Here is a 12,257-nt window from a genome sequence, read left to right as displayed (position 1 = left end):
CATAATAACATTTGTCTTTTTGTCTTATTGGATATAAAATATTTTCTGCCACTTGCATCAAAAGCAAACTTCTGATATAAATAACTTTAAACTTCTGTTAGAGGTAGCATGGCTGATCGGTCTAAGACTCTGGATTTAAGCTCCAGTTTCTCTGGAGGCGTGGGCTCAGATCTCACCACTACCATTAATTATTTGGATCCAATTTTTACCAAAAGTTAGGAAACGGTTGAGGAAGTAAAGGAGATTGAGAACTTAGGAGGCAGCGATCATGCTATCCTATAATTTTCAACTACAAAAGGATGAAAACCTGCGAAAACTGAGATTTTAAGATTGGACTGTAGAAAGGCAGTTTTTAATGGACTCAGTAAAAAGGAAGGAAAGGTAGGATGTTCTAAAGGAAAGAAATGTCCAGGAAGGATGGGAGATTTTGCTAAATTAAATTCTCACTGCACAATCAGTAACAATCCCGAAAAGAAGAAAGAATGGAAAGCATTTATGGAGACCATGGTGGCTGAATACTGAACTTAAAAGTAGAGATGAGCGGTGTTCAACTAGAACTGTTCGCCAATCTCAATTTCGAGCTGTTTTGGGCGGTGTTCGAGTTGTTCGACGAACCCGAACGATTTGCAAAAAATTCGGCTGTTCGAGGTTATGTTCGATAACTGTTCGTGCACCAAAAGCGTGTCCTGCATGTCTGGCGCTATTTAGAGCACCAATCATGCAGGGATTGTCTGCCACTCACTGTAATGCCACAGCCATGGTGGTTGTGGCATTACAGTGATTGCCCAAATCGATGGGAACAGTGCCAACAGTGAAACATGAACAGCCGGCAATTCAGCAGCGGCATACACCTGTACCCGACAATTTAGAACCGAAAGAATAGAGCTTCACACATAGATTAGATAGATATAAACATGTCAGCCACATATATACGAAGTACAGTGAAAGTGCTGCTTACTGTACTTGTCATTTAGCGTAAAGGATTTATCAAAAAAAATAATAGTGTTTTCATGCACCGTCTCTTTAAAAAAGCCGGCCGGCAATTCAGCAGCGGTACCCGACAATTTATAACAGACAGAATAGAGCATCATACATAGATTAGATAGATAGAAACATGTCAGCCACATATATACGAAGTACAGTGACAGTGTTGCTTACTGTACTTGTCATTTAGCGTAAAGGATTTATCAAAAAAAATAATAGTGTTTTCATGCACCGTCTCTTTAAAAAAGCCGCCGGCAATTCAGCAGCGGTACCCGACAATTTATAACAGACAGAATAGAGCTTCACACATAGATTAGATACATAGAAACATGTCAGTCACATATATATGAAGTACAGTGATAGTGTTGGTTACTGTACTTGTCATTTAGTATTAAAATAAAGGATTTATTATTAAAAAAATTGGCGTGGGGTTCCCCTTAATTTTAGGCTCTAGCGGAGGTTAAGCAGACGGCTGGGGCAGATGTTTGAAGCCTGGGAAGGGGGTAATACCCACGGAGCTTCCCAGGCTACTAATATCAGCCCCCAGCTGAATACACAGCCTTTACTAGCTATTAAAATGGGGGACCCCCCAAAAAAAATGACGTGGGGTCCCCCCTAATTTAATAGCTAGCAAAGGCTAGGCAGACAGCTGGGGGCTGATATTAATAGCCCAGGAAGGGAGCCATGAATATTGGCCCCCTCCCAGGCTAGAAACACCAGCCGTCAGCCGCCCCAGAAATGGCGCATTCATAGGATGCGCCAATTTTGGCACTTAGCCTCGCTCTTCCACGCTGCCCTGGTGCGGTGGCAGGGGGTAATAGGGTTGGGGTTGATGTCAGCTTATAATGCCAGCTGACATCAAGCCCAGGTTAGTAATGGAGAGGCGTCTATAAGACACCCCCATTACTAACCCCATAGTCAAAGTTAAAAAAAACACAAACACCCAGAATAAAGTCCTTTAATTGAAATAAAGACACAATCCTTTATTGTTCTAAATTAAACCATACTTACCGTCACGCCCATTCCAACTGAAGCCAACGATCTCCTGCAATAAAAGAAAAATAATAAAGCAACCTCATCCTTACCTTTCCATGGTTCCCACGACAGCTTCAGCTCTGCTACATCGAGATGACAGGCTGGACCGCAGCAGAACGCTGCCATCTAGCCTCTCATCCCGCAGACACTGAGAAGCGCAGGCTTGCTTGCGCTGCTCAGCGTCTCTCTGTGACGACATCCAGATGAGCCGAGTTCATGTCCAATGAACTCGGCTCACCTCATGCACGTCACTGACAGCGTGGGAAAATTCTCACGCTGAAGCGGTGAGTGCAGGAGAATTCTCCCACGCTGTCAATGACGTGCATAAGGTGAGCTCATGTCCAATGAACTCAGCTCACCTCCTGCACGTCACTGACAGCGTGGGAGAATTCTCCTGCACTCAGCGCTTCAGCGTGAGAATTCTCCCACGCTGAAGCGCTGAGTGCAGGAGAATTTTCCCACGCTGTCAGTGACGTGCATAAGGTGAGCTCATGTCCAATGAACTCAGCTCACCTCCTGCACGTCGCTGACAGCGTGGGAGAATTCTCCTGCACTCAGCGCTTCAGTGTGAGAATTCTCCCACGCTGAAGCTCTGAGTGCAGGAGAATTTTCCCACGCTGTCAGTGACGTGCATGAGGTGAGCTGAGTTCATTGGACATTAACTCGGCTCATCTGGATGCCCTCACAGAGAGACACTGTGGAGCGCAAGCAAGCCTGCGCTTCTCAGTGTCTGCGGGACGACAGGCTGGATGGCAGCGTTCTGCTGCGGTCCAGCCTGTCATCTCGATGTAGCAGAGCTGAAGCTGTCATGGGAACCATGGAAAGGTAAGGATGATGTTGCTTTATTATTTTTCTTTTATTTCAGGAGATCGTTGGCTTCAGCTGGAATGGGCGTGATGGTAAGTATGGTTTAATTTAGAACAATAAAGAATTGTGTGTTTATTTCAATTAAAGGACTTTATTCTGGGTGTTGTGTTTTTTTTAAATACTTTACTAGTAATTCATGGTGGTCATGTCTAATATTGGCGTGACCCCATGAATTTCGGGCTTAGGGCCAGCTGATAATGCCAAGCTGGCCCTAACCCCTTTATTACCCAGTGAGCCACCGCATCAGGGCCCTGGATGAGTTGGGTACAGCGCCAGAAGATGGCGCTTCTATGAACGCGCCATTTTCCGGGGTGGCTGCGGACTGCAATTTGCAGCGGGGGTGGCCCAGAAAGCTTGGGCCTCCCTGCGCTGCGGATTCCAGCCCCCAGCTGCCTAGTTGTACCTGGCTGGACACAAAAACAGGGCGAAGCCCCACGTCAATTTTCTTTAAATTATTTCATGAAATAATTAAGAAAAAAAGGGCTTCCCTATATTGTTGTGTCCGGCCAGGTACAAATAGGCAGCTGGTGGTTGGGGGCAGCCCGTTCCTGCCTGCTGTACCTGGCTGGACACAAATATAGTGCGAAGCCCCACGTCAATTTTTTTTAAATTATTTCATGAATTTCCTGAAATAATTTAAAAAAATTGAAGTGGGGCTTCGCACTATATTTGTGTCCAGCCAGGTACAGCAGGCAGGAACGGGCTGCCCCCATCCACCAGCTGCCTATTTGTACCTGGCCGGACACAACAATATAGGGAAGGCCTTTTTTTCTTAATTATTTCATGAAATAATTAAAAAAAATTGAAGTGGGGCTTCGCACTATATTTGTGTCCAGCCAGGTACAGCAGGCAGGAACGGGCTACCCCCATCCACCAGCTGCCTATTTGTACCTGGCCGGACACAACAATATAGGGAAGCCCTTTTTTTCTTAATTATTTCATGAATTTCATGAAATAATTAAAAAAAATTGAAGTGGGGCTTCGCACTATATTTGTGTCCAGCCAGGTACAGCAGGCAGGAATGGGCTGCCCCCAAGCACCAGCTGCCTATTTGTACCTGGCCGGACACAACAATATAGGGAAGGCCTTTTTTTCTTAATTATTTCATGAATTTCATGAAATAATTAAAAAAAAAGTACGTGGGGCTTCGCCCTATTTTTGTGTCCAGCCAGGTACAACTAGGCAGCTGGGGGCTGGAATCTGCAGCGCAGGGAGGCCCAAGCTTTCTGGGCCCCCCCCCCGCTACAAATTGCAGTCCGCAGCCACCCCGGAAAATGGCGCGTTCATAGAAGCGCCATCTTCTGGCGCTGTACCCAACTCATCCAGGGCCCTGGTGCGGTGGCTCACTGGGTAATAAAGGGGTTAGGGCCAGCTTGGTATTATCAGCTGGCCCCAAGCCCAAAATTCATGGGGTCACGCCAGTATTAGACATGACCGCCATGAATTTCTAGTAAAGTATTTAAAAAAAACACAACACCCAGAATAAAGTCCTTTAATTGAAATAAAGACACAATTCTTTATTGTTCTAAATTAAACCATACTTACCATCACACCCATTCCAGCTGAAGCCAACGATCTCCTGCAATAAAAGAAAAATAATAAACCAACCTCATCCTTACCTTTCCATGGTTCCCACGACAGCTTCAGCTCTGCTACATCGAGATGACTGGCTGGACCGCAGCAGAACGCTGTCATCCAGTCTGTCTTCCCGCAGACACTGAGAAGCGCAGGCATGCTTGCGCTCCTCACTGTCTCACTGTGACGGCATCCAGATGAGCCGAGGTCATGTCCAATGAACTCGGCTCACCTCATGCACGTCACTGACAGCGTGGGAAAATTCTCACGCTGAAGTGCTGAGTGCAGGAGAATTCTCCCACGCTGTCAGTGATGTGCATGAGGTGAGCTCATGTCCAATGAACTCAGCTCACCTCCTGCACGTCACTGACAGCGTGGGAAAATTCTCCTGCAATCAGCGCTTTAGAGTGAGAATTTTCCCACGCTGTCAGTGACGTGCATGAGGTGAGCCGAGTTCATTGGACATGAACTCGGCTCATCTGGATGTCATCACAGAGAGACGCTGAGCAGCGCAAGCAAGCCTGCGCTTCTCAGTGTCTGCGGGATGACAGGCTGGATGGCAGCGTTCTGCTGCGGTCCAGCCTGTCATCTCGATGTAGCAGAGCTGAAGCTGTCGTGGGAACCATGGAAAGGTAAGGATGAGGTTGCTTTATTATTTTTCTTTTATTGCAGGAGATCGTTGGCTTCAGCTGGAATGGGCGTGATGGTAAGTATGGTTTAATTTAGAACAATAAAGGATTGTGTCTTTATTTCAATTAAAGGACTTTATTCTGGGTGTTTGTGTTTTTTTTAACTTTGACTATGGGGTTAGTAATGGGGGTGTCTTATAGACGCCTCTCCATTACTAACCTGGGCTTGATGTCAGCTGGCATTATAAGCTGACATCAACCCCAACCCTATTACCCCCTGCCACCGCACCAGGGCAGCGTGGAAGAGCGAGGCTAAGTGCCAGAATTGGCGCATCCTATGAATGCGCCATTTCTGGGGCGGCTGAGCGCTGGTGTTTCTAGCCTGGGAGGGGGCCAATATTCATGGCTCCCTTCCTGGGCTATTAATATCAGCCCCTAGCTGTCTGCCTAGCCTTTGCTAGCTATTAAATTAGGGGGGACCCCACGTCATTTTTTTTGGGGGGTCCCCCATTTTAATAGCTAGTAAAGGCTATGTATTCAGCTGGGGGCTGATATTAGTAGCCTGGGAAGCTCCGTGGGTATTACCCCCTTCCCAGGCTTCAAACATCTGCCCCAGCCGTCTGCTTAACCTCCGCTAGAGCCTAAAATTAAGGGGAACCCCACGCCAATTTTTTTAATAATAAATCCTTTATTTTAATACTAAATGACAAGTACAGCAACCAACACTATCACTGTACTTCATATATACGTGACTGACATGTTTCTATCTATCTAATCTATGTGTGATGCTCTATCTTTCTGTTCTAAATTGTCGGGTACCGCTGCTGAATTGCCGGCCGGCTTTTTTAAAGAGACAGTGCATGAAAACACTAATATTTTTTTAAATAAATCCTTTACACTAAATGACAAGTACAGTAAGCAACACTATCACTGTACTTATTATATATGTGACTGACATGTTTCTATCTATCTAATCTATGTGTGAAGCTCTATTCTTTCTGTTCTAAATTGTCGGGTACAGATGCTGAATTGCCGGCCGGCTTTTTTAAAGAGACGGTGCATGAAAACACTAATATTTTTTTTAATAAATCCTTTACACTAAATGACAAGTGCAGTAACCAACACTGTCACTGTGCTTCTTATATGTGTGACTGACATGTTTCTATCTATCTAATCTATGTGTGATGCTCTATTCCTTCTTGTCTAAATTGTCGGGTACCGGTGTATGCCGCTGCTGAATTTGCCGGCCGGCTTTTTTAAAGAGAGTGTCTTCTGAGCAGTTTGTCAGCTTTTGGACACCTTTGCAGGTGTTTTCTATGTGTTTCTATGTGTTTTTGTTTGCCTGCCATTGGTTTTAACGGTGTTCGACGGTGTTCTAAGGTGTTCGACGAACAGTTCGACGAACAGTTCCTCGAACATCCCGGTGTTCGACGAACCGAACCGAACCCGAACACTACGGGGGTGGCTCAACACTACTTAAAAGCTTGCTAAAAACGAACAAATGAATGAATATCAAATGGAAAAAAGGGTTCATATTAGTGTTGAGCGAGCACTAAAATGCTCGGGTGCTCGAAGCTTGGGCCAAGCTCACTGTGATACTCGGGTGCTCGACCCGAGCATCGAGCCCAATGTTAGTCTATGGGAGACCCGAACATTTTTGCGGCGGCTCCCCCGGCAGTCTGTAGAAAGCCTAAAAAGTGCCCAAAACGATAGTGACAGTGCTCAAATGACACTGGGACAGCATGGGGATCGCCCCTGGAAGTATTTCTGACCCCCAGGTCACTGCTGTCAACAACGTGGTCAGAGGTATTAAGCCACTTTTACAGGCTCACAATAAAACGTTCAAAAACGAAAGTGAAAGTGCTTTCCTGTGAAATATGTTAACCCCTTAACGACCATGGGTCTTTCTGTTTTTGTGTTTTCCTTTTTTGCTCCCCTTTTTCCCAGAGCCAGAACTTTTTTAATTTTTGTTCAATATGGCCATGTGAGGGCTTATTTTTTGCGGGATGAGTTGTACTTTTAAACAGCGTCACTGGTTTTACCATATCTTGTGCTGGAAAATGGAAAAAAAATTCCAAGTGCAGTGAAACTGCAAAAAAAATGCAATTCCACAGTTGTTTTTTGAGTCCTTTTTTTACCACGTTCACAGATTGCTAAAACTGACCTGCCATCATTATTTTCCAGGTCGTTATGAGTTCATAGACACCAAGCATGTATAGGTTCTTTTTTATTTAAGTGGTGAAAAAAAAATCCAAAGCTTGCTAAAAAAAACAAAAAAAATGACGCCATTTTCCTAGACCCTTAGCTTCTCCATTTTTCGGAATCTGGGGCCAGGTGAGGGCTTATTTTTTGCGTGCCGGGCTGATGTTTTTATTGATACCATTTTGGGGTAGATCCGATGTTTTGATTGCCCGTTATTGCATTTTATTGCAAAGTTGTAGCGATAAAAAAAACTTAATTCTGGCGTATAACATTTTTTTCTCGTTACGCCGATTACTGATTGTATTAATTCTTCTTTTATATTGATAGATCGGGCGATTCCAAATATGTGTATGTGTTTTTTTGTTATATATATATATATATATATATATATATATATTTTATTTTAATGGGGCGAAAGGGGGGTGACTTAAACTTTTATATATTTTTTATTTTATTTATATTTTAAAAACTTTTTTTTACACTTTCTGCTTGCTTCTATAGTCTCAAGTGGAGATTAGAAGCAACAGTTGTCTGATTGCTTCAACTGCATACAAGCGATGAGCAGATCGCTTGTATGCAGGAGAAATGCTCACTTGCTATGAGCGCTGACACCTAGGTGGCGCTCATAGCAATTGAGACATGACAACCACAGGCGTCTGCTGCAGACCCTGAGTTGTCATGCCCACCCATTGGTGACCCGCGATCACGTGACGGGGTCACTGATGGGCGGGGCTTAGGACTCCCGGAAGCGCGAGTTAAATGCCACTGTCAGAGATTTAACATGTTAACAGCCTCGGGTGGATTGTGATTCCAATAATCAGCTGACATGTGCTCGCTTCAGTGCGGGCTCACTGCCGGAGCCCCCGCTGAACCGGCCTTCCCGACCTGGTGCATACTATTACTGACCAGGTCGGAAAGGGGTTAAGGAACATCCTTTCCAGGGTAAAGACTTGTGTATAAGGTAAAATAAATAACCAAAAACAAAAATACTCCTCCACACCTTGGGCTATGTTCACAAGTAGCATTTTTTATGTGTTTTTGCACATTTGTATTGCTTTCAACCGTGACAAATGCATTCACCGGGAAATGTCATTTTAACATTTCACAACCTTATCTGGCCATGTGCTGTGTGACACATGCATACAGTGCTAAAAAGACATGGGAACAGCATGGGGAAGACCCCTGGAAGCATCTCTGACACCCAGGTCACAGCCTAAAAGTGTGCCCATCAGAAGTGATCCTTGCCGCATCAGCAGATGCAGACTTGCAACTATCCCCATGCAAGTCCTTGTCCCAGGGCAGTGTTCAATTGTACCTCCCCCATAACTTGCAATACAAGCGCAAGTATGCAGCCTGCCACCCACCCACCCCCAGGCTGCAATACCATACTGCTAGCTTGCTTGCACTTGAAATTGGGCCTTTTAGGCATGTGGAGGTGGAATCTGGCCACCACGTCATGGCTGCGTCGGTAGCCTGGCATTCATACTCAGTCCCCAGCCGCCCGGCGGCCGGGTGTCCACGCTTGGCACCCAGCTGCCAGGGGGCGGCCGGGTGTCCATACTCAGTCCCCAGCCGCCCCGCGGCCGGGTGCCCACACACAGTCACCAGCGGCGTGGGGATGGCCGGGTGTCCATAAACGGTCCCCAGCCACCCCTATTTGTCCCGGTGCGCCTTATACACAAGCGCGCATACCAAAATATTACCTGTGCCCTCCCCAGTGCATTTAGTGGGAAGGACAGCCTAACCACAAACACATGGACAAGTGAATGTGGCCAGGAATGGTCCATCTCACTGACACCTTCACACTGGGTTAATATTGTGGAAGCCGGGACACAGTTGGACACTGGGATGCAACACGTCCTCCAGACATATAGGATTGCGGGTCTTGGGTCAATCAGGCTTCAACACAAAGTTCAGAAGGTAGACAGCAGCAGTGGTCGGCCTCCTATACAACGAGTAAATTATTCATGATCATGAGGCCATCCACCTCCTTAGCTTTCTGTTCATTGGAATGCAAGCGCATGTATGTAGTAGCAGCTAGGCCTGAGGTGGTCAGCGTTTTGGCGCATATTCTACCTCCTTCGAGGATTGTTGGATGTTTTTCTGCTAGTATCCCAGTTCTATGACTCACGTTAAAACAAAGCTTCAGGTGATAAATGATGGATGAGGTGGTGGCAAAGGAGAAAGAGCAGGAGGAACAGGGACCATTCACATCAATATCAGGCCAGCCAACCACACATGTCTTGTAGGATATGTTTCTGTAACAAAAGGAGCGGTTCGGCTACACAGTTATAGGGCATACAGTGAGTGCAATGCCTACCAAAAATTTCCAACATTGACAGTGTTCCCCTGCCTCTGCTGGATTGGAGTTGCTTCTCTCTCGCCTGTATGCCTTAGTTGGGCAGCGAACTGTGACCTCTGCCGCTACCGTGTTCAGATGGGAATTTTTTTAATAGTTCTGCAGCAAGGGCCTTCTGGTACTGCCCCATTTTTATAGACCTCTCCAACTCAGGAATAAGAGAGTGAAAGTTCTCCTTGTAGAGGGGGTCTAAAAGTGTCATCAACCAGTAATGACTGTCACCCAACATTTTGACAATGCGAGGGTCACGGTTAAGCCAGCGTAACATAAAGTCAGCCATGGGTGCCAGACTGGTAACGGGCAAGACTTCCGTGTCCTCACCAAGGTGACGACTGAGTGATCACTAAAATGCTCGGGTGCTCGAAGCTCGGGCCGAGCTTACCGTGATACTCGGGTGCTCGACCCGAGCAACGAGCCCAATGTTAGTCTATGAGAGACCCGAGCATTTTTGCGGCAGCACCCCCGGCAGTCTGTAGAAAGCCTAAAAAGTGCCCAAAACGATAGTGACAGTGCTCAAAAGACATGGGGGCAGCATGGGGATCGCCCCTGGAAGCATTTCTGACCCCCAGGTCACTGCTGTCAACAACGTGGTCAGAGGTATTAAGCCACTTTTGCGGGCTCACAATAAAACGTTCAAAAACGAAACTGAAACGGTTTTCCTGTGAAATATGTTAAGGAATTTACTTTCCACGGTAAAAACTTGTGTATAAGGGAAAATAAATAACCAAAATCAAAAATACTCCTCCACACATTGGGCTATGTTCACAAGTAGCATTTTTCATGCGTTTTTGCACTTTTGTATTGCTTTCAACCGTGACAAATGCGTTCACCTGGAAATGTCATTTTAACATTTTACAACCTTATCTGGCCATGTGCTGTGTGACACATGCAAACAGTGCTGAAAAGACAAGGGATCAGCATGGGGAAGACCCCTGGAAGCATCTCACCCCCAGGTAACTGTGTAAAAGTGTGCCCATCAGAAGTGATCCTTGCCGCATCAGAAGATGCAGACTTGCAACTATCCCCGTGCAAGTCCTTGTCCCAGGGCAGTGTTTAATTGTACCTCCCCCATTCCTTGCAATGCAAGCGAAAATATGCAGCCAACCACCCACCCACCCGCAGGCTGCAATACCATACTGCTAGCTTTCACTTGAAATGGGGCCTTTTAGTTTGGAGGAGGCCGAAGCTGGCCACTACCTCATGGCCTCTTTGGCAGCGAGGTATCCATACTCTGTCCCAGCCGCCCTGCGGCCGGGTGTCCACGCTCGGTCCCCAGCCACCCTGATTTCTCCTGTCACCTTCCCCCACACTTTTCTTAGCCTGGCCTGCTTTAGGGCAGCATTGGACGAGCCCACCAGAGAACCAGACTCCTCCGGTGGGCCCTGGCTTCTCGATCAGGGGAGTTGAGAGTGCCTAGGTGAGGAGCATGATGATGATGATAGAAGTTAGCATCTGCTTTGTTTTCTTGGAATGCAAGCGCATGTATGTAGTAGCGGCTAGGCCTGAGGTGGTCCGCGTTTTGGCGCATATCCTACCTCCTCCGAGGATTGCTAGATGTTTTCCTGCTACTATCCCAGTTCTATGACTCCCGTTAAAACAAAGCTTCAGGTGATAAATGAAGGATGAGGTGGTGGCAAATGAGAAATAGCAGGAGGAACAGGGACCATTCACATCAATATCAGGCCATTCAACCAGATATGTCTTGTAGGATATGTTTCTGTAACAAAAGGAGCGGTTCGGCTACACAGTTATAGGGCATACAGTGAGTGCAATGCCTACCAAAAATTTCGAGCCACTCCAATGCCCCTTGGAAATGACAAGGAGGTCAGAGGACATTAACTAAACCTTTTTTTCGATTTACAGCAACTGGGTCTCCCGTGCACTGTTGGCCTAAGCAGTGAAAGGAAGGCTTTCCAAAAATTATGAGGAACTGCAATGCCCCTTACAAGAGCCATGTGTGGCACCCCAGGGGTCTGGTCACCACAGTAATAGAGATATTACGTCGGAGAGCAAGTGGGAGGTTTCCTGGTCAGGATCCCTTAAACATGCAACATCCTCCTGCCCCAATACTGGGAGGGGAGAATTCTGCCCTTATAAACTGGATCTGGGGCAGGGTTGAGTGAGTCAGAGAACAGTCAGAGTCAGAGTGAGAGCAAGGGAAAGTAACAGCAAGGAGCTCTGTAGGAGCTAGGAGCTAAAGACCAGGGGCTGGAAGCTGAGCAGAGCTCGCCCTGGCAGAAGACAATAGGAACCGGACACAGGAATCCAAAGCTGTGAGGACTTATATATCCAGCAGCAGAAACCAGCCGGCAGGGAATTTCAGGTCCTCTGGCCATAGAAGCCCGGAGGCTCAGTCACAAGCAAGGGACCAGCACCGCCGTCGTGGAGCGGAGGCTAACAGAAGGCCCCAAGTCACCAGCCATACGGGTGAGCACTACACGGTACACTCAGGGACGTGGGCTACTTCTACCCGCTTACAGCAAGGTAGCCAGGAAGAGTGCAGACAGACGGGGAGGCCTAAAACTCCACCTTGCCAGGGGAACTCCAGCTTGATCACAGACTGACCAGGCCTCTTATGCTAGCCAGTACTACCGGGAGGGTCTACC

This window comes from Phyllobates terribilis, unplaced genomic scaffold (assembly GCF_046119375.1).
Source record: "Phyllobates terribilis strain yellow unplaced genomic scaffold, ASM4611937v1 Scaffold_11__3_contigs__length_659146591, whole genome shotgun sequence".
Taxonomy (NCBI): domain Eukaryota; kingdom Metazoa; phylum Chordata; class Amphibia; order Anura; family Dendrobatidae; genus Phyllobates; species Phyllobates terribilis.
Note: the sequence above shows the minus strand (reverse complement) of the source record.